The sequence below is a fragment of the Ammospiza caudacuta genome, chromosome 4, assembly GCF_027887145.1.
Source record: "Ammospiza caudacuta isolate bAmmCau1 chromosome 4, bAmmCau1.pri, whole genome shotgun sequence".
In the NCBI taxonomy this organism is placed as follows: domain Eukaryota; kingdom Metazoa; phylum Chordata; class Aves; order Passeriformes; family Passerellidae; genus Ammospiza; species Ammospiza caudacuta.
The window spans coordinates 20,201,275-20,228,965 of NC_080596.1; positions in this window are offsets into that span (position 1 = coordinate 20,201,275).

The following is a 27,691-nucleotide window of genomic DNA, read 5'->3' on the forward strand; positions in this document are numbered from 1 at the left end:
CTGTTTGATGCTCATCTTTCCCATCTTCCTACAGCAAGACATGAAGGAGCAGGACCTCACTCCCAAAGCTTTGTTATTGTGTGATTTTCTTAATGACTTTGGGGTCTTGTGTTTGCCTTTTTATTTTTTTTAAGAAAATTGCCTGTCAGGTGTTGGCCTAAATATTTCACTAGAAAAACATAATTTGAATATTTTTCTTCTAAAACCTCCAGGCCCCAGAAGCTTAAATAATTGATCCTGTACTACAAACAAGATGAAATGAAATTATTTCTTGGGAGATGGGCTGATGGAATATGGAATTTGGAATATGGTCTGTCAGTGCAGGATCTTCTAGGTATTTCTGTTCCAGGACTGAAGAGCAGCCTAAAATAGCTGCAATCATCATAACAGGTTAATTATTTGAGATCTGTAGTTATTTCAATGCGCCTGTACATGTACAGACATGCAGACACATGCACGCACAGAGGAATATTTTACTCAATTTTTTAGAAGATAGACACAGATAACGACATGGAACATTCTAAGAACACACAATTTTTCAGCTAATTATTCCCTTCACTGCATGAAAATGGCTATTTTCATTTCACTACAACCAGTTCCTTCCCCAGGTGGAGTCTATGTACTATGTTTCATTGTGGTTTAAGTATGAGAAGATTGAAGGGTTTTATACTGTTAAGATAATTTGAATCAAAGGAATGGTAAAGAATGTCTTAAAAGATATTTCATATGTTTTAATTTAGATTCCAACTAGCAAGCTGACTTGGAAAATCTTCCTAGTGAAATTCCCATGGAAGTAGGCTTTTCTGAGTGTCCAGGAGATGTTTTTCATTACTAGATACAGTCAATTTCTATCCTCCCAATTGATGCCAGGGTGGTTTGTGCTTTGAACCACGAGTTTACAGACTCTTATCTTGTACCCCATTACTTCAGATTCTTTGGACATTCTTAGTGCTGTGGAATTTACTTTATAAATTAAATTACACCTGCAGATTCTGCAAAGGCTGCACCAGCATTACAAGTTTCTGATTGTAGCTCTTCTACAGCTTGCCACATTCTTCTCCCACCACTATCTGCACCAGCATTACAAGTTTCTGATTGTAGCTCTTCTACAGCTTGCCACATTCTTCTCCCACCACTATCTCCTGCTCAGACTCCCATCACCAATTAATTTCCTTCTTTTTTGCAGGCCCTCCCAAAGGTCTTTAATTCCAAATGTTATTTCATCTAGAAATATTGCTACTATAACTGCACTAACATAGCATGCTTTAGCTCAAAATAATATCCTGGAGCTTTCAGGCTAACATCTGTCAAAAATTGGCATTGGACACCACCCTTTTTGCTACCAACAGTTGCCCAACAAAAGGCACAATCTGCATTTATTTTTCAAGTGAGCTGTTTATCAGATTTACTGAACCCATCCTACTTTTTTCTACCAAAGCTATGTGAAAACTTCTGGCCAGGCAACTTTAAGAGATAAGGCTTTTTACATGCTGGCTTTTCAGCTGAGTCCCAGCTCACTGCTGGGAGAGGCAGCTGAAATCTCTGTTTAGAAGTTCAGCAATTATCCATCACACTCTTTATTCTTCAGATTGAAGCTGGAGGCTTCATTTTACTCATAGCAACACAACTGTTTTATCTCAGCCTCTGCTGAGTTATTTGAACTGTTTTTGCTGGTTTCTGGTGGGCTAAGGGTATCTCTGCTTGTGCTCTGAATAATAGCATTTGCTCCAAGCAGGCTTGTCCAAAGGAACAGGGCGTTGGTTCTTTATTGTTAATTGGACAGAGTTCATGTTGCTGTAATTGGGGCTTCTCTCAAAGGCTGATAATGCTAAAAGGGACTATTGATAATGGATTTCAGCCAGGTTTTGACCAGGTGTTCTGTCATTTTCTCACAGATTTACAACCTGTATTATTATCAAACACTTAAATTAGAACAACATATTCTCAACAGCTTCTGAAATCTCAGACATAGTAAAAGAGGGTCAGAGGAAATAAGGTGAAAAAAGACAATGTGACTTTTATGATTAGATGAGTTGCAAATAGCAGTTGCCATTCATAATGACAGGCAATCATACCACGTTATGCTAGTTACACACGTCAATTTCTTCCAGCTCATTGTGATTTTAATGCTTAATTAGATCAGCAATTATTTATTCATTAGAGAAGAGGGAAATTCCAAATTTTTATCTTTTGAAAAATCTCCAGTGTGGATTTTTATGCCAAATTGATGTGAAATTATCATATTACTCAGAGATTGGGCACCAGGTTTGTGACATGAGTCCTTGGGAGCCAGCCAGAGTGATCTGTCCAAACCCACAACTAATGCCTTGCTACACAGTGGAGTCTGGATGTTGTACCAATATCAGCCTGAAAATTTATTACCTGTGGAAGCTAAGAAGGAGCATTTTGCTCCCTGTGAACAGGGGATTTTACTTCTGAGATTGTGTGTTATTTTACCCCATCTGAAGCCCTCCAGTCTGATTGTGGCTGTGACAGAAAGCAGAAGGTGTTCCTAGGGAACACCAGCTGTCCAGTGACTGTGCAATATCTCAGTTCTGTGTGGCCCTTTCCTCTGGTGTACCATGACTGAGGCTTTTCAGGATGATGCTTGATGGTTTTCCAAGTTGACTGGTATGCTGTGTCTGAAGGATAAACCAATGGGCCTGAAAAATGTGCAAACTGAAGCTTAAAAATAGCCTCTAACAGATGCTGATAGACAGCCCAGGAAATAGGGTAAAAAGAATCTTTCATCCTGGTAGCTATTGATTCTTGCTTTGGATGCTCATAAGGAATAACAAGACGCAGCCATTGTCAGTCCTTTTCCTGATGTCTTGTAGATCATTTGAATGAACAAACCTCAAAACTGTGAAAAATCCAGAAAAACTGAAGTTACCTTTGACAGTCTGCCAAGGTCTACCATCTTAAAAACACCTAAAGGTCCCAGAAGTATGTAAGTTTTAGGACGCTGAAGCAAGATCAGTGTACAATTTTGGCTTGGATTACTGCAGCATTTCTAGCTATTATTTCACACTGCCAGCAGATTCCTACTAAGGTCAGGAGGCCCTGTGCATCTAGTTCAGGAATTCAGCTGCAGGTACACTGGAGTATCACAACAAACAATCAGCAATCAAGCAGTCATATATAAAATGAAACTACTGCAAGAAACAAGGTTAATGGACCTACAGGAAAAAAAAAATTGAAATTCTCATCTGCTTTCTAAGTCAATTAAATTCTAATTGGAGGAAGTGCCTCACATAACCTGGAGGCTGCCCTAGGATGGGCCTCTAAGCTCAAAAGGGACACACTGAGCAGTAGCACATTCATTTCTAGCTTTAGGATCCCTGTACCCAGTGAGAGCAATTGAATAATGAGAGGGCTGACTCTGTAATGATTCCTGCTCTCTCACTATTCCTAAACAACAGCAGATGCCCCTGAGGTGTGAATAACACTCCTGAGGTGTCTCCTGACTTTTCCATTCATTACAGCCCCTGGGCAGGCAGTTAGCTCAGTTAGCTCCCTTTCATCCAGCACTACTCATTTCAGTCACAGAAATTGCATCCCCAGCTAACCCCTTTTCCTGGGGGACAGGGAGGCATTTTGGAGGTCTCTTCTCTCAGGGCTACAACTTCATGAAACCAGACCCAATACGAGCTAACCTGGAGTGATATCTGCACTGCCTAATCTACACCCTAATTTGAGCAGTGGGAGAGGAGTAGGGATGGATTTAGCAGATTTGCTAACTGAACTAGAAACACTGCAGATGTCATTGCCAGCTCAGTTCCTTCCCAGCTCTATCATGCCACCAGTCCCTTCACTGGGCCACCATGGCAGGAGAAAGCAAAGACCTGAAATTTGGGAAAGTTTCCCATTTTTAACAGTATAGTCACTTGAAGTTAGCTGCATGGAAAATGTCCATCATGCAAAAATGCTTCCTACAAAAGCTTCCAGCACAAGTATTCAGAGGAGAAGATGGTGAGGATGGGGAATGATGTCAGCTTCCCAGGACAGCTGTGACTACAACATGCCATACATGTAGAATCTGATCATCAAATCCTCTTGCAGTCTCTGTTAAATTAAGAGGACTTGAATATCAACACACATGATCACTTAAGCTCCAGAGCTGCTAATGTTTTAAGAGACCAAAAACTGCTGCTCCCCTTCTCCTGCTAGAAAATGGGCCTATACAGACAACTGCTCACTTTGCAAGATGTTCCAGTAAACAAACTTGATGGATTGAGGTGGCAAGATTTAATTTAAGGGCAGACATAGAAAGGTGTGCAATTATTAGTCAATTACTCATCCATTAATAGGCTACTGCACTGAACTATTAATCATGCTTGAACTTAATTCTTCCCCCTCTTGTTCTTTAAAGGGCAGCTAACCCTTTTAAAGAGGGAGAAATGCAGTACTTCAGGGCAGTGGCAGTTCTGCCGTCAGTAGGGACTTATTTTGAACTCCCACATACAGAGGCATTTATAGATTACTGTTTCTCAAGGGAGAACTGTAGTGTACTGCATTATAATTTGTCATGTTCATGCCCTCAGCTTTTAGGAATTGTGGAGTGGCTGTCTGGAGCACTGGTTTTTATCACAGTTTTATATGCTTTAGATAATGACAGTCAGGTGGCTCACAGATGGTTCTTTAGGATATCTCTGTCCTGGAGGAAAGAGCCATGAAGTTCCTGGTAGATGTATTTCCATATTTCAGCCCTTTGACATATCTTTCTATTCTGAGGATCTTTGCATTTTGGCCTTTAAGAAATCATATCCTCTTTATTTTAAGCCTGAATGAATTAGTTCAGGGGAGAAAGGACTGAAGGAAATGTTCATTCTGTCTTTAGCTGCCCTGGAGAAGCCAAGTGATTTTGAAGCCTGGAAAAGGATTATCCCTATACCTAAAAGAAAAGATTTTTCTATTCATCCTCATATTGTGGGACCCAGGGGTAGAAGAGTTCCAACAAGTGTTTTAAGTTTTGGTAGCTTATGCAATTTGGACAGCTGCATGCGTGAGTGTATCCAGGGCTAAAACCAGCTGAGGACTTTTAGGTTTGCAGAATTTCATTCCTGCTGCTTGGTTTCCCTGTCACTGTAATTTTGGAATTTCCTGGACTCTCACCTGCAGCCTGCTTCAGCTCATCTGCAGAAGGAAACAACACTTAATTAGAAAAGGAAGCTGGAGACTTCTGTGGGAGCTGCCTGTATATAGAAGGAGTTAGGGCTGTGTGTGTGAACCTTTTCACTCTGGAATAAGGTTATTACTGTAACTTTCCCTTCATCCCTTGCTTTTGCAGCAGTATTACTCTCTTATTCTTGTTTTTTTAGGTTGTGTCTTCCTCTTCCTTCCCTCTTCCTCCCAAATATCAAAACAATTCCAAAGGGAAAAAGAGACTACAAGAAGCAAAGTAAAAATGAGAATGTTGTTCTCTGTAGGCAGAACACATTTGTCTGCAGATGTGGAAATAAGTGATTTCCTTGGGAATGGGTGGGCAGAGGAGCTTGTTGCTCTACCTGCAGACCATGAAATATGGAATAACATATCCTAATTGATCTAATGGATAGGGAAGATGGAAGAAATGGATCAGGTTCATTTGATCTGGCTTTGGGCATAGGAAGGACATTTAATTCTAGGGATCCAAACCAAAAAGCAGTCTCTGTGCTGCCTCTAAAGTGAGACATTTGAACACTTTTTGGGAAAATCCTCCCATCATGAGACTGAGATCTAAGTGAGATAGGTTTAATCCAAATTTTAGGAAAACAAACTGTCGGCTGTTCAAGGAGTTAGTCAATAAGATCCTCTGGGTAACTACCCTCCAGAACAAGGAAGCTGGACAAATCTGGAAGACTTTTAAGGACACTTTCCATACAGCACAAGAACCATCCATCTTTGTGTAAGAAACCAAAGGGAAGAGACTGGCATGGGTGAGTTAAGACCTGCCTGTGAGATTAAAGGGCAGGAAGCAAATGCACAGGCAGTGGAAACAAGGAGAGGTGACCTGGGAAGGGTAGAAAAATGAAGTTCAGTTGTGTTTGGATGAGGTTACAAAGGCAGGGTGAAGCTGGAGCTGTCTGATACAAAGAATAGTAAGGGCTTCCAGAGGTACATGAAAAAGAAAAGGAAGGTCAAGAAAGGCGTATTTCTCCTGATGAACATGAGTGGCAAACTGGTAACAGCAGACAAGGATTCTGAGGTAGTCAACAACCTCTTTGCCGCAGTCTTCACTGGCAACCTCTCTCCCCACACCTCTGAAATGGATGGATCACAAGATGAGGACTGGGGGAGCAAAATCCCTCTCACTGTAAAAGATCTGGTTCGTGAGTATTTTAGGAACTGGATCGTACTGAAATCTATGAGGCCTGATGGGATTGATCCCAGAGTCCAGAGGGAAGTGGACTAGGTGACCTTTAAAGGTCTCTTCCAACCAAAACTATTCTATGATTCTATTAGCAATGGGCTGGATAGAGAAACAGCAGAGAAATAAGGTGAAAAAGTACTACCTATGTGATGCTGTGAATTAAGAACAAAATGAATTGCTAAGTAATTTTATTCAAAATGTAACTGTCATGTTAGAGGAGTTTACAACTCGATTGTAGAATTTTTCATGGTAAAATGCAATGAGACTTTAGAACAAATCTGGTATAATTGGCTGATGAGGATTTCTTTTGTATAAATTAGCATATTGAACCCCTTTTAAAAGCAAATAAATGCAGAAGCAAGCATTTCATTGCAAGATCATTCATTGTAAAATGATCTTCTAAAACTACAGATATAATGCCAAAGGGTCTTATTCCTTAGTTGTGTAGAATGATTTCAGGTTTTACCACAATTCAGTTGAGCAAAAATATTATTGTTAAGAATCTAAATGATTTTTGCTGAATGTGCTTAATGAGTACTTCTCTTAATCTACATATCAAGATGAGTACCTATCCCAGTAGAAATGTTATATCAACTCTTTATGGCAGATCTTCTGCCTTGCTTCAAAATTCTTCCATGGTGGCTTTAAAGTATCTGATTATGCTGACCTGTTCCTTGGGAAGGAAGATTTATAAGTATCATGGAGGTGAAAATTATTTTTAAAAATTAGTATTCTTTTCCTCTTCATTTTATTTCCCTGAACAATGACAAACAACAAAAATAAGGCAAAAGCAAAATAGAGTGAAATTTAGAGAAAATGTAATATTTTCTTAAGTCATGGTAAAAATTTGTCAAAGATAATTCAGCTGCAACCAAGTTTTGTCGCAAAACCTTTTCAGGACAAATATGTCATCTTGATCTATCAAAGGACATCAGTTTTGTCGTGTTCAATATATCCTTCAGTGTCATGGAGAGCTATCTAGCTGTCCTTTGTCTGATTTGAGAAAGTACAGGGCACATCACTCTCTCCTGGTGATATTTCAGAGGAATCTTGTTCAAAGACATTTGTCAGCAACATATAATGATGGTTGAATTCCTTCTCCTATCTTCTTGCCACCAGTAACTCCTAATGGGGCAAAAATTACAGGCTGCTTTTCTCTGTGCTGGGAGAAAGAGGGAGGGACATACAGGCAAGTATCAGCAACTCATCGAGTTCTTCAAGTTGCAGAGAAAACTTTTTTCAAGAGGTCATCAGGCTTCCCCTGCACCTTATGTGTCATGGACCATATCTGGTCTCAGCAGGGAGTGCAATTATTAACAGTGTCAGGAAACAGAGTTTCTGTGTATGGCCTGAATTCCAAGATGCTTTCTGAATTGCAAACAGATTTTCTGTGACCTAAATTGCAAGATTCTTGTAATTTTGATGTCTGAAGTCTCCCCCAATTATTCAATATGAAATTCACTCAGCTCCCAAGCTAAGGGAAACAAGCATAGCAAAATGGTATAAATTGTATTGGCAACTAATGTTGAAAGAAGCAGAGTGCATTTTTAGCTATCCTCATCACAGCAACCTGGATCTTCACAAGAACACAGGTCTGGAAGAGGTCACCTGCTTTCTGAATCCAGTCACCTGTTCACTTTTCCCAGGGAGGATTTCAGATTTGAATTTTCATCTCTGTAATGACTCACACTTAGCTTTTATTCCCTGCATTACAGCCACTTAACAAGCTCTTACTGGTCAGATCATAGATTTCAATAGTTCAAAAACACAATTAAAATATTGCTGGAAAATTTGTGTGTTGGAAACAATTTTTAATGCACAAGTTGAAGCAGTGTCTCACAGAAAAATGTAAAGGCGCCTCTTCTTAAATGAAAGTCTGAAGTCCTGAAAAGGCGAAGGCTTTTGTTTTAATCAACATTTTGTAAGTCTAAACTGAGGACCTAGATACCGCTGCAACTTGGGCATATGTGAATGATTGATGTTTGCAATTGCTAAAAGGAATTTTAGCCAAAGTTTTGAAACATATTAGTAGAAAATCTGTGACTTTAATTCACAGTGAGTGTGGTATCTAAACCAGTTCCAATTAAAGAGTTTCAAATGTCACAGCGCTCACAGGCTAAAAATCCTCTTACCAACATTTGAAGTCTCTAGGTTACTACAAACAGTAGAAAACTTCCTTTCTGGCCTTTACTCTTCCCTCACTGCATCTTTCCAGGCTTTGCTCTGCACCTGCAAGGAGTGGATAGCACATTGCTTGCAGACAATGGATGCAGGGAATGCAGAGTTACTGAATGCTTTCTTAGCATGTGTCTCCGCTGGCTGGACCAGCCCTCTAGAACCTCTGACACAGGAGAGCAGGATGAAGCATGTTGGAAGGAAGTCTTTGGCAAGGTGGAGAGGGGTGATCCTGCCCCTCTACTGAGATGGAGTGAGGCTTCACCCAGAGTGCTGTGTCCAAATCTTGGCTCCTTAGGAGAAAAAAGACATTGAGCTCCTGGAGGGAGTCCGATGGAGGGTGAGAAAGATGATGACAGGACTGGAGCATGTCTCCATGAGGAAAGGCTGAGAGAGCTGCGTCTGTTCAGCCTTGAGCAGAGGTGACTGAGGGGACCTCATCAATGTCTGTGAGTATCTGAAGGGAGGTGTCAAGAGGATGGAGCTCGGCTCTTCTCAGTGGCCAGGTAATTAGGATGAGAGGCAGTGGGCATAAAATGGAACACAAGAAATTCCACCTGGACATGAAGACACAATCCTGTGCCATGTGCTCTAGTGTGATCCTGCTGGACCACGTGACCCACTGTGGTCCCTTCCAACCTCATGCATTCTGTGATTTTGTCATTCTGTCATTCTCTGATTTTGTAAGCAGCCTGAGATTTGGGACTCTTATGTAATTAGTGATGTGCTTAAAAGCATGAGCCTCTTCAAGGAAAATATCCCACATGTTGAAGACTTGACAATCTTCATTGCCTGGCATTTGCCTGCTAAATCTGTTCCCTTGGCCTAAAAGTAAGACAAGGGGCACTCAGCACCTTTGCAAAACCTTGTCACCATCTGTTACACACCTCCACTATGTCATGAGTCTTCAGTTCTCAACATCTCAGGTCTATTGTTTGCAATGGGACAGTAATTATCACCTACTGTGGGAAGGTGAGTGGGCATGAGATACAATTACTTAGGATGTATGCAATACTTGAAGAGTCTGATGAGTGCAATATTTAAAGAAGGACACAACATTGTTATTAATTATAATTGCTACACCCTTTATGTCGCTGACTACTTATTTCCAGGCCTTCCTATTCTTGTCAAATTGCCAGCCAGGGCATCCAGAAATGGCATTTTTAGAGTCATAAATCACAGGAAATCTGACAGTCTGCAAACATGGCCTTCCAAAGGATCAAGTCACTGGCTATTACACAGAAAAAGCAGAAGCACTTTCTTCCATTCAACAAATTACTGCTGTCAGTAACCCATTAGAAGAAGGAAGTTGGACTGGATAATTCCTGACACCAGCACACCAGCATTTATTTCCTTCCTTCCTTCCTTCCTTCCTTCCTTCCTTCCTTCCTTCCGACACTTCCTTCCTTCCGACACTTCCTTCCTTCCGACACTTCCTTCCTTCCTTCCGACACTTCCTTCCTTCCTTCCGACACTTCCTTCCGACACTTCCTTCCGACACTTCCTTCCGACCCTTCCTTCCTTCCTTCCTTCCTTCCTTCCTTCCTTCCTTCCGACACTTCCTTCCGACCCTTCCTTCCTTCCTTCCTTCCTTCCGACACTTCCTTCCTTCCTTCCTTCCTTCCTTCCGACACTTCCTTCCGACACTTCCTTCCGACACTTCCTTCCGACACTTCCTTCCTTCCTTCCGACACTTCCTTCCGACACTTCCTTCCTTCCTTCCTTCCTTCCTTCCTTCCTTCCTTCCTTCCTTCCTTCCTTCCTTCCTTCCTTCCTTCCTTCCTTCCTTCCTTCCTTCCTTCCTTCCGACACTTCCTTCCGACACTTCCTTCCTTCCTTCCGACACTTCCTTCCGACACTTCCTTCCGACACTTCCTTCATTCCTTCCGACACTTCCTTCCTTCCTTCCTGGAAAGGTGACTGTGCTGGGAGGAAAGCAAAAAGATGAGGTTCTACCTTGATTTTAACAACAGACCTAAGCCCTGGGAAAAGGCACCACTGATCTGCAGCTGTCACAGGGATGATGTTGCCGGAGAGCAGGGAGGAATCATTTTGCTACAGTGAGAAATGTTCATCACTTGCTGTCTGAAGAAAATGCTGAAATATTTTGACACAGCTACATTGCTATTTGCATAAGCAGTTCAAGCAGGTGCTGACAGGGTTGAAGGCATGGGCATGGTCATTAAGTCCCTTTAACCAATTCTGCATCTTCTTGGAGGACTTTACTGTTCAGATTTTATTACAGGAAGGATGTCCAACAACCTGTTTCTTGTTTGTACTGAGATTTCCCTATGCATCTTAATCAGGTAAACATCTGTTTCCACAGGCTGTCCTTTCATGTGTGGAAAAAAGCAGCTGGTGAGTTTAAATCAGCCTCACATTGTGTCAGAACAGAGATGGCCTCTGCTCTAGCTTTTGAGATATGCTGAAAGGCAATAATTTTCCAGGTGTGGATATCAGAAACATTCAAAGAGCTGAAATGGAATTTCCTACCCAGAGAGGTGGAAGGCAGGGGTGGAGAGGATACCCCAGTAAGTTCATTTCCTTTGATATGAATAGTGCTAGTTTAGCCTGTCATTTCAGATTAGCTACATAACTACACACACCCTAGAATGGAATCAGTCACAGAATCACAGAATCAATTAGGTTGGGAAAGACCTTTGAGATCATTGACTCCATCCTGTCACCTAACACCACCTTGTCAGCTGGACCATGGCACTGGGTGCTACACCCAGTCTTTCCTTAAGCACCTCCAGAGATGGTGACTCCCCACCTCCCTGGGCAGCCCATTCCAATGTCCAATCACCTTTTCTGTGAGAAATTTCTTCCTAATGACAAACCTAAATGTGTTTTGATTCAAAGTTTATTCAAGCAAGAAAAGTCTTGACCCACAGGGTGTTGAGGTAGTTATTTGTCACCTAAGTTTCCTTGCTTTAAATTGGAGAGAGATTGGTTTTATACCAAGCAAAATCTCCTCTCCCTACCCTGCTCTGCCCATACTTTATTTTTTCCTGTTGTTCATTTCTCTAAGGAATTTCATGGTTTAGCAAGAAAAGAAAACCAGAGACTGAACATATTTGTTCTTTGAGAAGGAAGAAGATACTATAAATATGCCAGGGAAGAAGGTTGGCTCTCAGCTCTCTGTGCAATAAACGCAAAATACAAAAACTTCTACTTCAGCATCACAACAATCTTCTTGACAAAACAAGAGAAGCAACTTGGACTTCAGAAAGGCTTTTTTTTTTGGTAAAGCAAATGTAAAACAGCTTCCTAATCTTCTAATGTTTCCAGGCTGTCTTCCTGCAGAGGTGTACAGCTAACATCGCTGTCTCTTCCCACCCTCTCTGCAGAAACCACCCCTGCAGTCTCAAGGCTGTCTCATAAAGCTCACACAGGATTTTAGAGCACAGATCCCAGTGAAAGCTGGTGGTGCCCATGGCTTCCCCAGACGTGCAGTCATGCCCACCTGCTCCTCTGCTTTCCTCTTGCTGCTGTACCCTGTAAGGAACCTTCTGAGGGGGCATCAGGCCAGAGAGATTCATTGCTAGCTGCCTTTCAGACACTGCAAGCAGTCAGGAAAGCATGGACATGGTCACAAGCAGCAGTGCTCTACAACAGAAAGTAATTGAGCATGTTATTCTTTGAAGCTGCTTTTCTTGTGATACAATAATGCAGCAAGGTTTGATATTCGTTTTGATGCACGACCCAACTTGCACTCTCATCTCTGCAGCTTTTTGCTTCATTTATCAGGTTCAGGACCAAGGTCTTTATCTTGATTTTGAGCTTTTTGATTAACATTTCCTATAGGAAGAGCTTCTCCCTAGAGATGAGGTAGCACATGGCCACGATACCTGTGGTACCAGTGGAACATCAGTGATATGACTCCCTGAAACCACTGGCTTTAGTTTAAAGCACACTGGGCTGGGCAAACCTTCTACTGCCCTCAGCCTGATCATGGTCAGATAAAGAAACTTTAAAGTCTTCCTGAGAATTAACATAACCTCAATTTCCCCCAGGCTAATTTCAGAATCATCCAGGTAATAGAAAATGTTTTGCTCACTGTTCCTTAAGACCTAACAACCAAAAAATCATATAGCTTCTTCTCACCCTCCTCTGGGTTGCCTGGATACAAACTACCTCTATCCAGGGATGATTAAATATTTATATGAAATGCTGGGCAGTTGTAGTCCTCATGAGTTCCACTCGGAAATTAGCTGCTTCTCTAGGAACTTATCAAAAGGCCATGTATGCCTGCTTTATTTCCATGTCTCAGGCAATTGAATGAAATATATTACCTCTCCCTATAAAGCCTGCCTCATATAATTTGATTTTTATCTCCTTTTTTCCTCTATCACTTATGGATTTTTGGGGTTTGGATCAGTGAAGGCCCAGTGCCACAGAATAAATCATTATTTCTGCTCCTGTGATTCTTACTTACACTTTTGTACTCTATAATCAACGTCAATCCTATCTTTGTTTTCCTGTACCTACACCACATCTGCTGCATCTGCAGCATTGCATGTGATTTGCTTTAAGTGAACTGAAGATCAGTCAAAATCTTTACAATTAAAATATCATTTATTGACTGACAAACAGCATTCACAGAAAGAGATTGCTTGGCTTGAAGTTTATTTTTTTTAATCAGAAATTGAAAACCAAACCAAAACATCACCACCATTAGCCCCAAAAATCCAAACAAACAAAAACCTAACACCCCACAAGAAATCCAACATATTTCATTAATGAACTAGAAAATTTTCAAATGTAACTCAAGAGAAAGCAAGAGATATTAATGTTTCCTAGAGTGAAAGAATTTCTGGCATGGTGTTTCTTCAGACAGAAACCACCTACAAAGTCTTTTGTTTCATTTTGCCACAGGATTCAATCAATGCTACTGCAAAGCAGACCAGTATGATCATATTGAGATGGTATTTGAGGCTTTTATGTCTCATCAGTGCTTGGTTTCCTTTCATTATGACCTGTCAATTTTCCTCAAGTGATTAAATCATCAGCTTTTCTATTTATAGATTTTCTTAAACTTCTGAAATTATAGGAGTTATATAAACAGTAAAACAAATATCTTTCCTGTGTTCACAGGGTAGGAGGTGAGCAATTTTTCAAAAAAAAGAATACAAAGATTAATTTTCTGTAGCCACAGAGAAACTTTTCCATCTCTTCCAGCAGAAGGCTCTCCCTGGGAATTGAAAAATGTTGTGCCTGCTTCATGTGACAGCAGTAGCCCTGTATTTGGCAGCCAAAAGAGAAGCATATGGCAGGAGAAGTGACTCTGTAGCTGAATGCACCATTATCCAGTCACTGCTCATAGGCATTGTGAGGAGAAAAGAGGTGCTAGAGGAGGAATTCAGCAATGGGCATCTACCCAGTTGTGCTTTTAAAAGTTTGTGGAAATATCCATTTTTCAGAGCAGAGAAAAGAGCCAGAGCTGCTCCACAGTCCAACCAGAGGCCAAGTTCTCATGTTAATGGAGAAAGCTGGAAGGAAAGCGAGAAAAAGTAAGGGAGGGAAGGGAATTATATTAAAGAAAGAGAAAGAAGATGCTTTTAATATTTCTAACTCAGAGAATGGGGAGTTTGCTAGGGAAGCAGTCCAGATGCTGAGCAGGGAATTAGAAGCTTTCACACTCACTTTCCAGTGCAGATGTATACTTCAAAGTCAGTATTCAGACCAGGTCCTTGCACTGCAGATCTTCATCTGGGGTAGTGCTCATTTTCTTCTTAGCAGCTGCCACAGGGCTCTGGTTTGGCTTTAGTATGAGAATATTTTTGACAACACACTGATATTTTGGTTGTTGCTCAGTGGTGCTTTCTCTAAACCAGGGCCGTCTTAGTTTCCCACACTCTCCCAATGAGGAGGTTCACAACAAACTGGGAGATAGATGGGTCAGGCAAGGAGTTTCCTAAACTTTCCCTGAAGTTTAGGAAAGCAGACTTCCAGCTTTCCAGGGAGATTTTGGGGATCCCCAGAGAGACTGCCTTCAATGACAAGGCAGTGGAACAGAGATGGCAGATTTTTAAGGAAGTCTTCCCAAGAATGCAAGAGCTGGTGATCACCAAGAACAAGAAATCTAGCAAGGAGGGCAGGAGGTTGGAATGGCTGAGTAGGGAAATGCTGGTCAAACTAAAGGGCAAGAAGCAACCGGTATTGAAAGCAAGGACAGGTGACCTAGGAAGAGTAGAGATGAAGTTCAGCTAGGTAGGAATGGAGTGAGTAAGGCCAAGGTGAAGCTGGAAGTCAATCTGGAAAGGGACACAAAGAATAATTGGAAAGGCTTCTACAGGTATGTTCTCCAGAAAAGAAAGACCAAGGAAGGCCTGGTCTCATGAAAGGAGTCCCTTACCATGGCGGAGGAGTGGGAACTGGATAATATTTAAAGTCCCTTCCAAAAATCTGATTTTACTGGACTGGCTCCCAAGTGACAGGTTTGTCTCATGACCTATGCTGAAAAAGTAATTCTGAACAGAAAATGACATTGCTCTTCTAGATAAACTGCAACAAACAGCAAACAGGGAGGCCCCAAGTATCATTCCATAAACACATACAGTTGACAAGTGAATTTAGCTGAGTTCTTTAGGGAGCCCCAGTTAAATTTCTTCACTCCTGGTGTCTGGTCCATTTGAAACATCTCTGTCTCCCCCAGGAGTCTCCACCTAGCCCAGCCACCAGCCCAGTGCAGATGAGGCTGTGGCATGTCAGGCATGGCAGGCAGTGGTGGTGGCAGCTTCACATTCCTCAGGGCACCCTGAGTGACACAGAGCAGCTGATTTGAGTCCAGCTGGGTGCTTTACTGTAAATGTGACCAGAGTTGTCAGAAAGAGAAACTGCTGCCACCTGACCCCTTCAGAGGTTTTACATTTAGACAGCTGGTGCCTCTTGTTTAGATTCTTCATTTGCAACTCAGCTGAACTGAGACCTGACTGTAAAGCCACTGTTGAGAGAAGAAAGATTTGATTTTAATCTAAAACAAATAGGCTTTTCCAATTTTTTTTCCCCTGGTGAACTTCCAATACTTTGGCGTTCATTATCTCGCCATGAATTGTGGCCAGCATTGCTCATATAGATAAGAGTCCTACCTGCATTTTCTCTTCTATATACGGAAACATTTCACCTCAGTTCAGTTCCACACCAAGTTTTTTCTCCTCAGTTGCTGCCATGACATCTGTGATTTGTGGTTTCTTTGCGTTATGCCCCAATTCTTCCCCTCTTCCCACTGTGACACTGCAGATCCCATATGGATGCCACATGGTCACAAAACTCCAACAAACTTGGTGAGCCAGCTAAGGGGTAGCAGTGGTGCATCATAGGGTCTATTTTTTAGCATGGGAGTCCTTCCAAAAGAAAGTGTAAGATACTGCACTATGACACAAATGAAACCAGAACTCATTACAGCTGCAAGTTTGCAGAAATCAAGATTTAACATTCTCCCTTGCTAAAATCTAAGCAGTTTTACCCTCTTTCTCTTAATGCAGCCTGACAGACTCAAGAAACTTCCCTCTAAAATATGAATTCTATTTTATCTTGTAATTCTTAATATATTTTCATTGTTTTAGTTAATAAATGTATTAAGGGATGACTCTTAATGGAGCTTAATGAATCTATGTCAATGCTATTTAGCATCTTACATTACTGTGATAGCTTCATCCTCCACTCACTATCAGCACCCCAAAGCAGAAAACAACTGCATCAGCATTTTAATAAAGCAAGAAGTAACTACTTTTATTTTCTTTTATTAATTGTTAAGAAGAACACAGAATTTGAGAGCTTTTCCGAATACCCTATTGTATCTTCTGCATCTGCTCTGTAGGTAATGTATTTATCTCTAGCAATCTCTCAGGCCTTTATTGTAATTCTGCAGAGCTAAAATATTTCTATAGCCTCAGCAAATGGTAAAAAATGTAAGTGCTAACAGGGAATCTGAGAAGGACTCACATTCACACACATCATCTTAAAACCAAATACATTTTCTAATAAAACCTGTGAGGGCAGATCTCATAGCTATGGAAGATAGATGTCAATAATAAACAGATAGTTTGGGTTGGTTTAAGGAATCTGTGCAGCAGATTCACTCTCTCTGTGCAAAGTACTACTCAACAGGAAAAAAGGTACACCTAGAACAGTGTTATTTTTCTACCAGTGATGTAAAAGCACAGGTTTTCAGTGTGGGTTTTTTAAAAAAACCAATCATTTGGAGCCTATCTAGCAGCTTCAAGCTCAGAGCAAATCCTTCATTTTAGAGCAGACTCTTGTTGGTTCTGGAAACAGGGAATTGCTTTCATCTGCCAGAGGCAAAAAATACCTCAAGAAAAAAGGCCAAAGGTCTCAGCCAGGTGGTGGGACCCTCTGGAAAGCCTAGGAGAGCTGTCTCCAGAACAGTGGAAGGTGGTTTCACAACCTACTCCTGGAGAAGAGGACAGGTAGAGTGCATAATGCCAACCAGCCCTGGTCTGTGCCTTGTCTGTGTTCTGTGTATGAAATCCAGCAGCAAGGAATGTGGACTAAAATGAGCAATCTCCCAGGCTGGCATCCTCTGTCAGGGAATAAACTGTTGGGTCTTTCCCAAACACACAAGGTCTTTCTTTGATGTTCAGGGAAAAGGGACTAACCCTTGACATATGGGACTCAGCCATCAGATCAAGGACTGGAAGGGTTTTCTAACATCTCCATCTTAAACAAAGTGCTCACAGGTGTTACTACTACTCTGATGGTGCAGATGTCCCAGAGCCAGAGTTATTTGCTGTAACTGTGATTGTTTTACATTATTTCTTGGAGCATTTGGCACAGAGTACTGCATTTATTCACTCAGTATCTCCACGTGAGGGATGTGCAGTTTATTGCCTTGGAGACTGATCCTAAGCACTTCTATGCACTCATTCTCTTCACCAAAATCCTGTGCATGAGCAAACACATTTTGAGCCAGAAACCTTGTACAGAGAGCACACCAGCATGGTACTCCTTGATGTCTGCTGCCAGCAGCTTCAAAACCAGTACAAAAGGAGATGTGACTGATCTGCCTTGTGTCTGTTTGGGCGTAATAACTTACAGTTTAGGATCTGATCCAACAGGCAGGTTCTGAATGAGAGTTCCTTCAAGCCTTGGGGCTGACATTTAGTTAGATAAAGAGAAAATCTGTTTGGAGGAAAAACTCCTGTAGAAAGGTAATGTGCCATTTACACAAAAAAAAAAAAAAAAAAAGGTAGAAAATCTAGGCTAGCCACCCAATTAGTCATTTACATATACCAATAAGAGTGCTTGAGGTTTTTCTGCTTCCTCCTAACCTTCTCTGTTTTGGTACATTCTCATCTCTTTTTCTCAGGGAAGTTTATTTTATTTTCATTTTTACTTAGCTAATAATAAATCTGATGGATTATTATTCATGTAGTATTAATTCAGATTACATTGTGATTTATTTTTTTTTCTTTTCCTATTCCAAACACTAAGAGAAAAAAAAATCTATTGACATTTTAATTTAGTGCAACTGTTCCCTATTCTCTTGCTCTATCATGTAAACTGAACTGCTTCCTATGGTTTGCTGTCACAGAAAAATTTGACTGTTCTGATTTCTAGTACTATTTTAACTATATTTGAGATATCCATATCTGTGTAACTGAAACTGAATTTTTTCTTCAGTCAAGTAGGGACACCCAACCACTGCTTTCTTCTGAGTATGAGAGATGTTTATGTTATCAAAAGCAAATGCAAGATATATAAACACCATGGAAAATCTTCCAAGTGTTTCTAGAAAATCTTTACATCTGTCCAAACAACTCAATAATCATGTACATTTTAACAGAAGCTTTAACCTGGAAGAGTCTCAAAGGCTTAATCTAATTGGACTTTGTCTCTATGTCAAGAGAGTACCTGAGCTGGCTTTCTGGACTCATTCTATAGAAAAGTAGATATTGTCTCCCTCTGTACATGTTAGATGGCAAACATTGTTCCTTATCTCAGACCCAAGGAAACAGGAATCAGTCATTTACGTAAATATTACTTTACACAAACTTTCAGAGATGCCCCTCTTGACAGGACACATCTACATGACCAGCTTTTACCTCTTACATATGCAAAGATAGAAAGGTTTCCTTTCTTTAATGAATTGTATAAAATAGTACCAGAAGATCATGGCAGTGAACTAATTCCAACCACCTGCCTTTCTGCAGGAATGGCAAAGGGACCAGTCTAAACACTGCCAGTCCTTTGCCTTAAGCAAACATACCTAAGTATCCTGCTGACTTGAAATTAATTCCATATTAATATTGAAATGACAGACCCTAATGTTTACTTATTTTGATGTGCTTAATTAACACTCTGATCAAAATACAAGCTTAGATCTGCATTTAAAATGCAGACAGGATGCCGTGAATCTAGCTCAAGTTATGAAACCTTTTCTATACAGAAGGCACCTATGAAAACTTTAATCCACAGTATTCAAGGCATAGGTTCTGTATCTCATGCAAAAACCACTTTTATCACCAACACAGCAGCATATTGCAGAGAAGAAGCTCTGGTAAAAATAATAAAGGTAAGCAATGTCCAATCAGATTAACTTCTCAATGAAGCAAGGGAAATTGTGCTGATAGAATGTAATGTTAAATGAAAGCTTAAAGAACTCTAGACTCTCTAACCTTCCCTATCTGCATAACAGCCCCTGAACTTCAGTAAGGAGAGAGGGAAAAAATCTCCAGGTGTGAAAAATATTAAATTAAGGATAATCAAGAACAAGTCTGAGGTGTGATCCAGTCTGTCCTTCTGGAAACAGGAGGGCACCATAATTCAGCAAATGTTTTTTAGTGAATATGAACTTCTAAGAAGATCATTATATATGGGGATTCTTCTCATGGTAAGGGCAGTGTGAATCACATCAGTGTTGGGTTTAGGAGAGAAATGCCTTCTTTTCAGGTGATTTATTTTTGGGTTGTATCTATTAAGATACGACTAGATTTATTGGCATTTCCCTAGAGGTTATGTATTTAGATCTCAGTGTCAATAATGCAAATAGCAAAGAACATTTTATTTTTAGCTCTTGTTGATTCATCTGCATCCTAAGTTTAATTTCTCAACTCCAACAATTACATTTGTTTTTTTCAGGGACAAAAAGAAGAAGAAGTCCCTATTCTCATTTCGATGCTGTTCAAGCTTCTCTGCTTATCTTTTTCTGTTCTGGAAAGTCAATAAATGACCCAAAAATCAAAGCTGTTGATAACTTCAGTGAGCGAGAAGGGAAAGAAAAGGACATCTCACAGATAACAAAAGCATCACAGAATAAATAAATATGCTGGGGAGATGATAATTTTGTGTACCTGTTCACTGCTCAGTGAGTGTTGTCATCCACTACATTTGTTCTGTCACAGCAACCAAGCCTGAGACAGTATTTCACCAGATACTGTGAAAACACAGACTAAAAGGCAATTTCTACCCAGAGGTTTGCCAGGCTGCAAAGCCTACATGATCTTTTCCCCCAGTGAGCTCAGTTTCCAACAGATGACTTGCAGAACTAAACGCTTGCACAGAGACCTCAGAAGAAGCAGTGAGCATGGGGTTCTGCAGAGATGCTTGTGTAGCTGTCACTGGAGGTGTCAGAGGGGGAAAAATGCTCTCCATAGGAGGATATGACCATAGCATTTAAAAGCCATATGTTTTTGTCTGCCTGGGAATTCTCTAATCCCACTGGAGGAAGGATGACTGGATAGACTCTGTGTCAAGGAAGCAGCCTTCTCCCAGGCAACATTATGGGATGAGGTCACTACCTCTAGTAGGCACACCAGGACTCAGGGATTTGTTTTGCCCAGCTTCTGGACACCAGCCTTGTGTGGCTGAAGAGCCAGCACTCCCTTCTGTCCCAGGCTGATGGATATGGCTGTTGTTTCCCAGTTTGCAGGTTCAACCAATAGCAAGTATTCCAGAGATCCACACAGAGACAGGGGAAACAATTACAGGCCCTCCTTCAAACGTAAAAAATCCTTAAATCCATCCCATTATCCCCTTCTTGGCAGTTTCCAAGTGATCAATTTGTGACCTGAGAGTTTGGGTCTTTGCCATTGTCTCTGCTATAACCTACCCAATATGCATGTGCCTCTGGGTCTCTGTTAGTCTCTGAAGTCTCTGCCTCTGCCTCACTTCTCTGTTATTTATTACTCCCTTTGAACAGAAAAGTTTTTCCATGTGAAAATCTCAGTGAATTGGACATTGTTACATTTTAAACACCCTTACTGGTCTGAATCCAGTGGGCAGAGGCAAGAGAGGAAAGGCAAGATTCTTGCCTGTATCCAGGCACAGGCTGGCATTTATCGCGGCAAGGTCTGCTGTCCTACCACATCTCATCACTGAGACATACACCCCATTTCAGTAAAATGCTGAAATACCTCTCGTAGGCATCTTGCAGAATCTCTAATGTTTGGTTGTCAGAGCTGTTCTGTGACTTAAGTACAGATGCAGCCAAGGCAACTTTCAGACTGTCATGTGTGACAGACATAAGAGCTTTCTCCATACATTTACAGCTATTTGAGGTTTGCAGTGGAATGTCAATGCCTGCACTGACAGGATGTAGGGGATACATCCTCATCAGTCCTATTAGGCAAGAGCCAAAAGTCCCTATGGATCTAGGGAGACAGGCTGGACATACACCAGCATAGCAAAGCGGGGGATAGGGAGGTTGGCATGACACAGCAATTTTTTTTCAATAATCCTGCTTATAAATCATCACTCAGTGCTGAAGCTCATCTGCATTCCCTGTCTTCAAGGGCAGAATCCCTGTTTCTTAAAGGATCCTCTTCTTCTGCTGCTTATTTCTCTAAGTCAAATCAATTCGCAAAATAGTAGGGTTTTTGTGGTAGAAATCACAGAGCCACAGAAGGGGTCAGGTTGGAAGGGACCACTGTGGGTCATCTGCTCCAACCTCCCTGCTCAAGCAGGGTCATCCTGGAGCACATGGCAGATAATTATATCCAGACAATTCTTGGATACCTCCAGCTGATAACTCATAAAAACTAAATCTCTGAGAATTTTACAGTACCTGGTATAGGTAAGTAGCCCTTGCATGTTATTAAGCCCAACTTTGATAGTCTTATAAGCATTAGGGGTGCCATATTTTAGCAATTAACTATGCCATTATTTATATAAGAAGCTATAGATGCAGTGTTACAGCTTGGTAATGGCATTGAAATACACATCTGTATGCTGGCTACTCACATTTCACATGGATTGTGGTCTAAAAGATACATTTCTGTTTCAAATTTTTCTACAGTGCCTGCAATGACTTCATAGCACTGTCACTTACAACTGACTCTCTCTTCTCTAACTAAACATAAAAACAACAATCAATTTTCAACTCAAAACCACCAAATCACAGAATGGGTAAGGTCGGAAGGGACCACTTCCATGGAGGTAACGCAGTCCAGCCCCTGTTCAAGCAGGGCCCCCTATAACACCTTACTCAGGATTGTGTTCAGGCAGCTTTTGAATATTTCCAGTGAGGGAAACTCTGATGCCATTCTGAGCAACCTGTTCCAGGGCTCAGTCACCTGCACGTTAAAGGTGTTCTTCCTCATGTTCAAGTGGAACTTCTGTGCTCCATTTTCTGCCACTGCCCCTCATGCTGTTGTTTGGCACTAATGAGCAGAGCCTGGCTCCATAGTCCTGACACCTCCCTTCAGCTATTTATGGACATTGATGGGGTCCCCTCTCAGCTGCCTCTTCTCAAAGCTGAACAGGCTCAGTTCCTGCAGTTGTTCCTCATAAGAGAGGTGCTCCAGGCCCCTCACCACCTTTGTTACCCTCTGTTGGACATGCAGCCAAAGATTCATGGAAGAAGAGCAAAAAACTGAGGCTTCTCTTGTATCGAGCTGCTGCATCACCCAGTGGGACTCACCAACAGCAGGTTGCAAGGAAAAGCCTTAATGCTGCTGCCCAAGGGAAAGATCCTGGTAGCAGCAATAACTGATAATTGTAACTGATAATCCAAGGGACAGAGAGAAAAACTAAATAATTAAATGAACAAAGGAGATATGGTCTTCTTTGATTTTTGGAATGGCCTTCAATGAGTGATATAAAATTTCCAGGTGGAACTTTGGTTCCTTTGAATTAACATCTTTGGCACCCTGAGCAGCTCTCCTCTCCTCTGTAATATAGGGAATGATAGCACTTCTCTGCCTGAGTTATCTGTTTAGTTTGCAGGGCTTTTCAGAAAGGAATTATCAACCAAAGTAATTCAACACAGCATTTGCCTGGGGCCATCAGTGCTTTTGCAGTACATTTAACAGTAATAGATGCAATAAATAATGAGGTCCTAGAGGAAAATGGTAGTCCAGCTAAACATCCTTAGTACTCCAGGCATCTCCAAGGGCTTCTTGAGCCCATTTGACACCAGATGCAGGATTGGTTTGTAATGACAGTGTTTCTCCATATGTTGCAGAAGGGTACTAGGTGAGCTTAGTGTAGCCCTAGCAACATATTCCTTTGTTTTTCAAAAACCTCACTTTTTTAACACTTAACATTAACCTCCTTTTGTCATCTATTGTGCTGTCTCTTGCCAATGTCATCCAAAAATATTTTCAACGCCTCCTGTTGCTCTCCTGACTGATCTACAGTGTTTGCCCACTCTAAAGGTAAATGTAGATTCAAAGAACAGCTGGAAATCAATCTTTTCCTTCTTTAATATTTCAGGTAGATTCATTATCTTCCAAGCTAGTAATTTGTCACTTTAATAAGTACCTGAAAAGTTAATTCATTTAATAGGAGCAACTTCTTCATTTATTAGCCAAGCAGCAATTGCAATTCAGGCGGCAAGGAGAGATTGATGAAGAATGAGTAATGCCTGAATGGTACAGTAAATGTTATTGAACTCATTTCATCTATTAGTTTGAAGATAATTAATCTGACATTGTCAGTATCTGGAGATGAACTGATCAAGCCTTGAGCTCTTTGGCCATTTTAACCTGAGGCTGGCTATGTTCTGTCAATGTGGAATGGCAATGCAAAGTTAAAACAAGAAAAGTTTGTCCATAAATTAAAACTAATTTAGGATATTCAATATGTTGGGGGAAAATCCATTACTTTGTTCCTTTCTGACACTTTTCTTTTTGAAGCAAAAAATGTAGTTTTGGTGGAAAGAAGAATCTCCCTGCATTCTCTCCTCTTCACTTAGAAAATAGAAGGTCACAGAAGAAAATTTGAACTGGTTTTTGTACTTGAAGGAAGCTACAAATACATGTTGAATTGCTCTGTGCTTCGAGGTGGAGTGTTACCATCATATTTTCTGAAAAATCCTCTTTGGGCAGGATTTTCTCCTGGGAAGATGAGAAGCCCTGGAGAAAAATGAAAACAATAATTATCTGATTTGCTTCTCGTGTGTTTTGCTGCTTTGGAATGTGTTTGGAGATTGTTTATCAGCAGGTGGTTGTTTCATTGGTTTCATGTGAATTGTTTTGACTTAATGACCAATCACAGTCTAGCTGTTTCAGGACTCTGCAAGGAGTCACGAGTTTTTCATTATTATCTTTTAGCCTTATGGCTGTATCCTTTCTCTATTCTTTAGTATAGTTTAGTATCACATTCTTTAATATAATATAACATAGATTATAAAGTAATAAATTAGTCTTCTAAGAACATGGAGTCAGATTCAATAATTTCCTTGCTTCATCCCAGGGACCCTGAAAATAGCACAGTGGAGGCAGGAGAGAGAGGAGAAAAAGAAATTGTGCATACCCAAAACTGCTGTGAGTTCAAAAAGACCATTGCAGGAACATATTTCCTGTCATCTTCCCTCCTCCTCTGCTGAACTTTTGGGCTGAGATCTCCCTTTCCCTGAGTCTTTAGCATTTGCAGTCCAGAGGTGGCTTTCCAGAGCTCCTCTGAGACCCTAACCCACGACATGCTGATTGCACAAGCACTCCTGGCTTCCTTTGGAGCCCAAAGTGTTCTCTGTTCCCACCCACTGCTCCCATCCTACTCCCAGCAGTGTGTTTAGCCCCTGGAGCTCTCCTCCTCACAAGCACTGATCAAAACTCAAGGCTTCACAGTCCAGAGGAACCTTTGACTTCCACAAAGGCCTTCTTGGGCTCTGTTTTGATGTATGCATTTCCTGTGCTTGGCAATTTTATGCCTCTGTCTGAAGTGGCAGCACATTTTGTGTCTGGAGGTAACTAATTTCTGTCTTCTTCATCATCCCCACTCACCAAATATGCAAGAGCAGGTAAACTTCAGCTTGACCCATGAAGACTGCAGCCTGCATACTTGTAAGACAAATACTGCGGTTGTTCAAGCACCTGAACACATTTCCTCACACAAATTTGTGTGCATTGGTGCACACACACCGTGTTCAAAAGGAGAGAGTATATTAAGGTCAAGGGGGTTGAATTTTCCTTGTTCTTAAGGTTTACAGTACCTGGTATTGTCAGCTCTGTCTTTTTCAGCAGATTGTGTTTGCTTGTTTGCTTGTTTGTTTCTACTGAGATCAGATGTTTACATGAGAGTCTCAGGTCTGATTTAAAAAAAGGGGGAAAATGTATGTTGTGTTACTTTGCAGATGTATAAAAATGCCAAAATTTTATCTTAACAAAGAGGAGCCAATCAAAAGAGCTCACATTTGCTTGTATGCGTTTTTTCAACTTGCTTGTTTTGAAATATGCCACAAGTCTTGCATTTGCAGTGTGTTATGTTTGGGAAAACAAAGGTAAGCATTGCATATTGATATCTCTCCAGCCTGCCTTGTCTAGCTAACATTTGTACAGAAAACTTGTCCTACAGAACCCACTCAGTGTAGGACAAGACAGGCTACCTAACTGTAAGAAATAACTGCAGAAATAAATTTTTAAATAACTTTTTAGCCAAGAAACACAAAAGCCTCCCAGTGGAGATAAGTGGATTTTCAACTAGCCCTCTCCTATACAAGAAAAGGCCATGCCATGAAGAGGGGACACAGTTGCTCTCATGTCACTAAGAAAACTATCTTGCCCACCCAGTTTAATCATAAGTCTCATCAAGCAGAAACCTGGAGCTCTCCAGATGTTTCTGAAGTTGTCACCAAATTCAGGGAGAAATCACAAAAGAAGTAACTTTGGGGAACTGCTGTCAGACTGAAAGAGAAAGAAAATTATTAATAGTTAGCTCATTAAAGAAAGGGATGTGAAGGAGTTAAAATGGGGTATTTCAGCTTTCTCACACATCCCATAACAAAATTTCCTGAAAATTAAATAGAAAGGAGACAAAACATATCTGGATATGGGAATTGACATTTAATCCATTGTCACCAAATCATCTTTTAAAGTAAAATAAAATTTCTTTCCTAGTGGATATAGTCCAAAAAGAGAAAGGACAGAAAGTACATTATCAGCCATTCTGTCCCTGATCATTAGCTATAATTACAGGCAAAGGAGGGAGATACACTTGTAATGAATTACCTTGTGGTAAGTAGAGTTTTAATAATTACTTCCTTAAATTTAGTTTTTATAATTGATTTCTCCTATAAGATCAGATATTGTAAGATCTTTAAAACTGCCAGATTTTAAACAATGTCTATTACATTTTTTACCGAGCAAAAGCTGATGCATGGAAAATTAACTGTTTTCTCCTCCAGAGTCCTTGGCTTTCCCTTGTTTGTGTATTAATGCCTTGGACAATTGGATCCAGTTGTGTTATATTCTGAATATAACATTTCTGCATAGATCTATCAAATGGACAGCAACAATAACTCATTCCCAAAGGTTATAGGTTTAGCAGATTATTCTTCTCATCTGGAAAGGAAGATGTAAGAAAAATCCCCTAATCTTTGGCCCCTGAATGTAGGAAATAGATGCCTGTGTTATTTGCCTTATTTGTAGAAAGAGAAAAAGAAATTACAGACAATTCTGGTTTTCAGATTTTTAATTGTCTCTACCTGGAGCTATAGGCTTTCTGCTGTCCTCAAAAGTCTTTCTTTTCCATGCAAGAGGATATACACTTTTGGTAAATTGCTGATTTTCTACTTGGGACTATTGTTAAATTGATGCTTCCATTAAAGAAATAGCAACAAAAGTGCCAACCCACAGGCACTTATAGGTATTTGATTTTTATTTGTATTTCTTGCTTCAGATGTGTCATAGGGTGATCTGGTGGGACCTATTATGTGTGTAGACCTTGCTTCCATGTGCTGGGGAATTCTAGGTTTTCTGTTGTGCTAACAAGTGTCTGAGAAGGAACACAGAAGATTTGATCTGTCAGCATTTAGAGTAGAAAACACCTTGTTTTCTTTGTCTGAGGTAGATTCTTGCAGAAAAAAAAAAAAACTTTCATCTATGTGCATTAGTTTAGGCTATTAGCATAATTAGACAAAACGTAATCGGGTCTCCCTAAAAACAGGGACTGTGACACACCATCCTCACTGATAAAACCCCACAGAGCTTTTTCTGGGGTCCTCTTTGCTCCACTGATCAGGAGTCTCCCAGCAGCTGTTTGGCCATTCCTTCCCACAGACCCATCTGCATGCAGTAATAACTTCAAACCCAGGAAAAAGCACCTTGGTTTAATGGCCTAATGTGGGGAAAGATGTGAAAGTGATTTGCTTCTCACTGCTGACTGTGACTTCAGCTCTGGCCTCCCAAAGTGCAAACATCTGGCAGAGTTAACCTGTCACAGTATCCCTCAAAAGGAATGAAGGAGTTTTGAATTTACAATTTTGAGGCAGGCCACTGCTTCTTTCTGTCTAGGGCCTGAACTCATCTGAGCTTTTCTGTTCTCTCTGAAGATGGATGGATTTAATCAGCAGACAGTGATTGTAGTGTGAAATCAATCCTTCCGGACTAAGCAGTGAAATTTTGAGAGTGCCATTTGGCACAGACACAGTGGACAAAAAAAACATTTCTGAAATACAAAAGTGAATACTGAAATGCCCAGCCAGAACATGAGACCTTCCTGAGCCCTCCTCAGACCCACTGAAAGGCAGAGTTTAACTAGGTGCCATAGGGCACCCACAGAGATGACAGAAAATATCCTTGTGTTGCATTATAAAAAGGACCTCCAGATCTAAGCAATTATTTATGGTTTGCCAGGGGTAAGAAAGTGAAAGACAGATGTGCTGGACACACAATGAAATGTGCTGGGCTGAAAACACAATGAAAACAGGAGTTCCCTGCAACCCTTCAGGTGTGTATTCTGGTATATTTTGCCTGCTGGCTA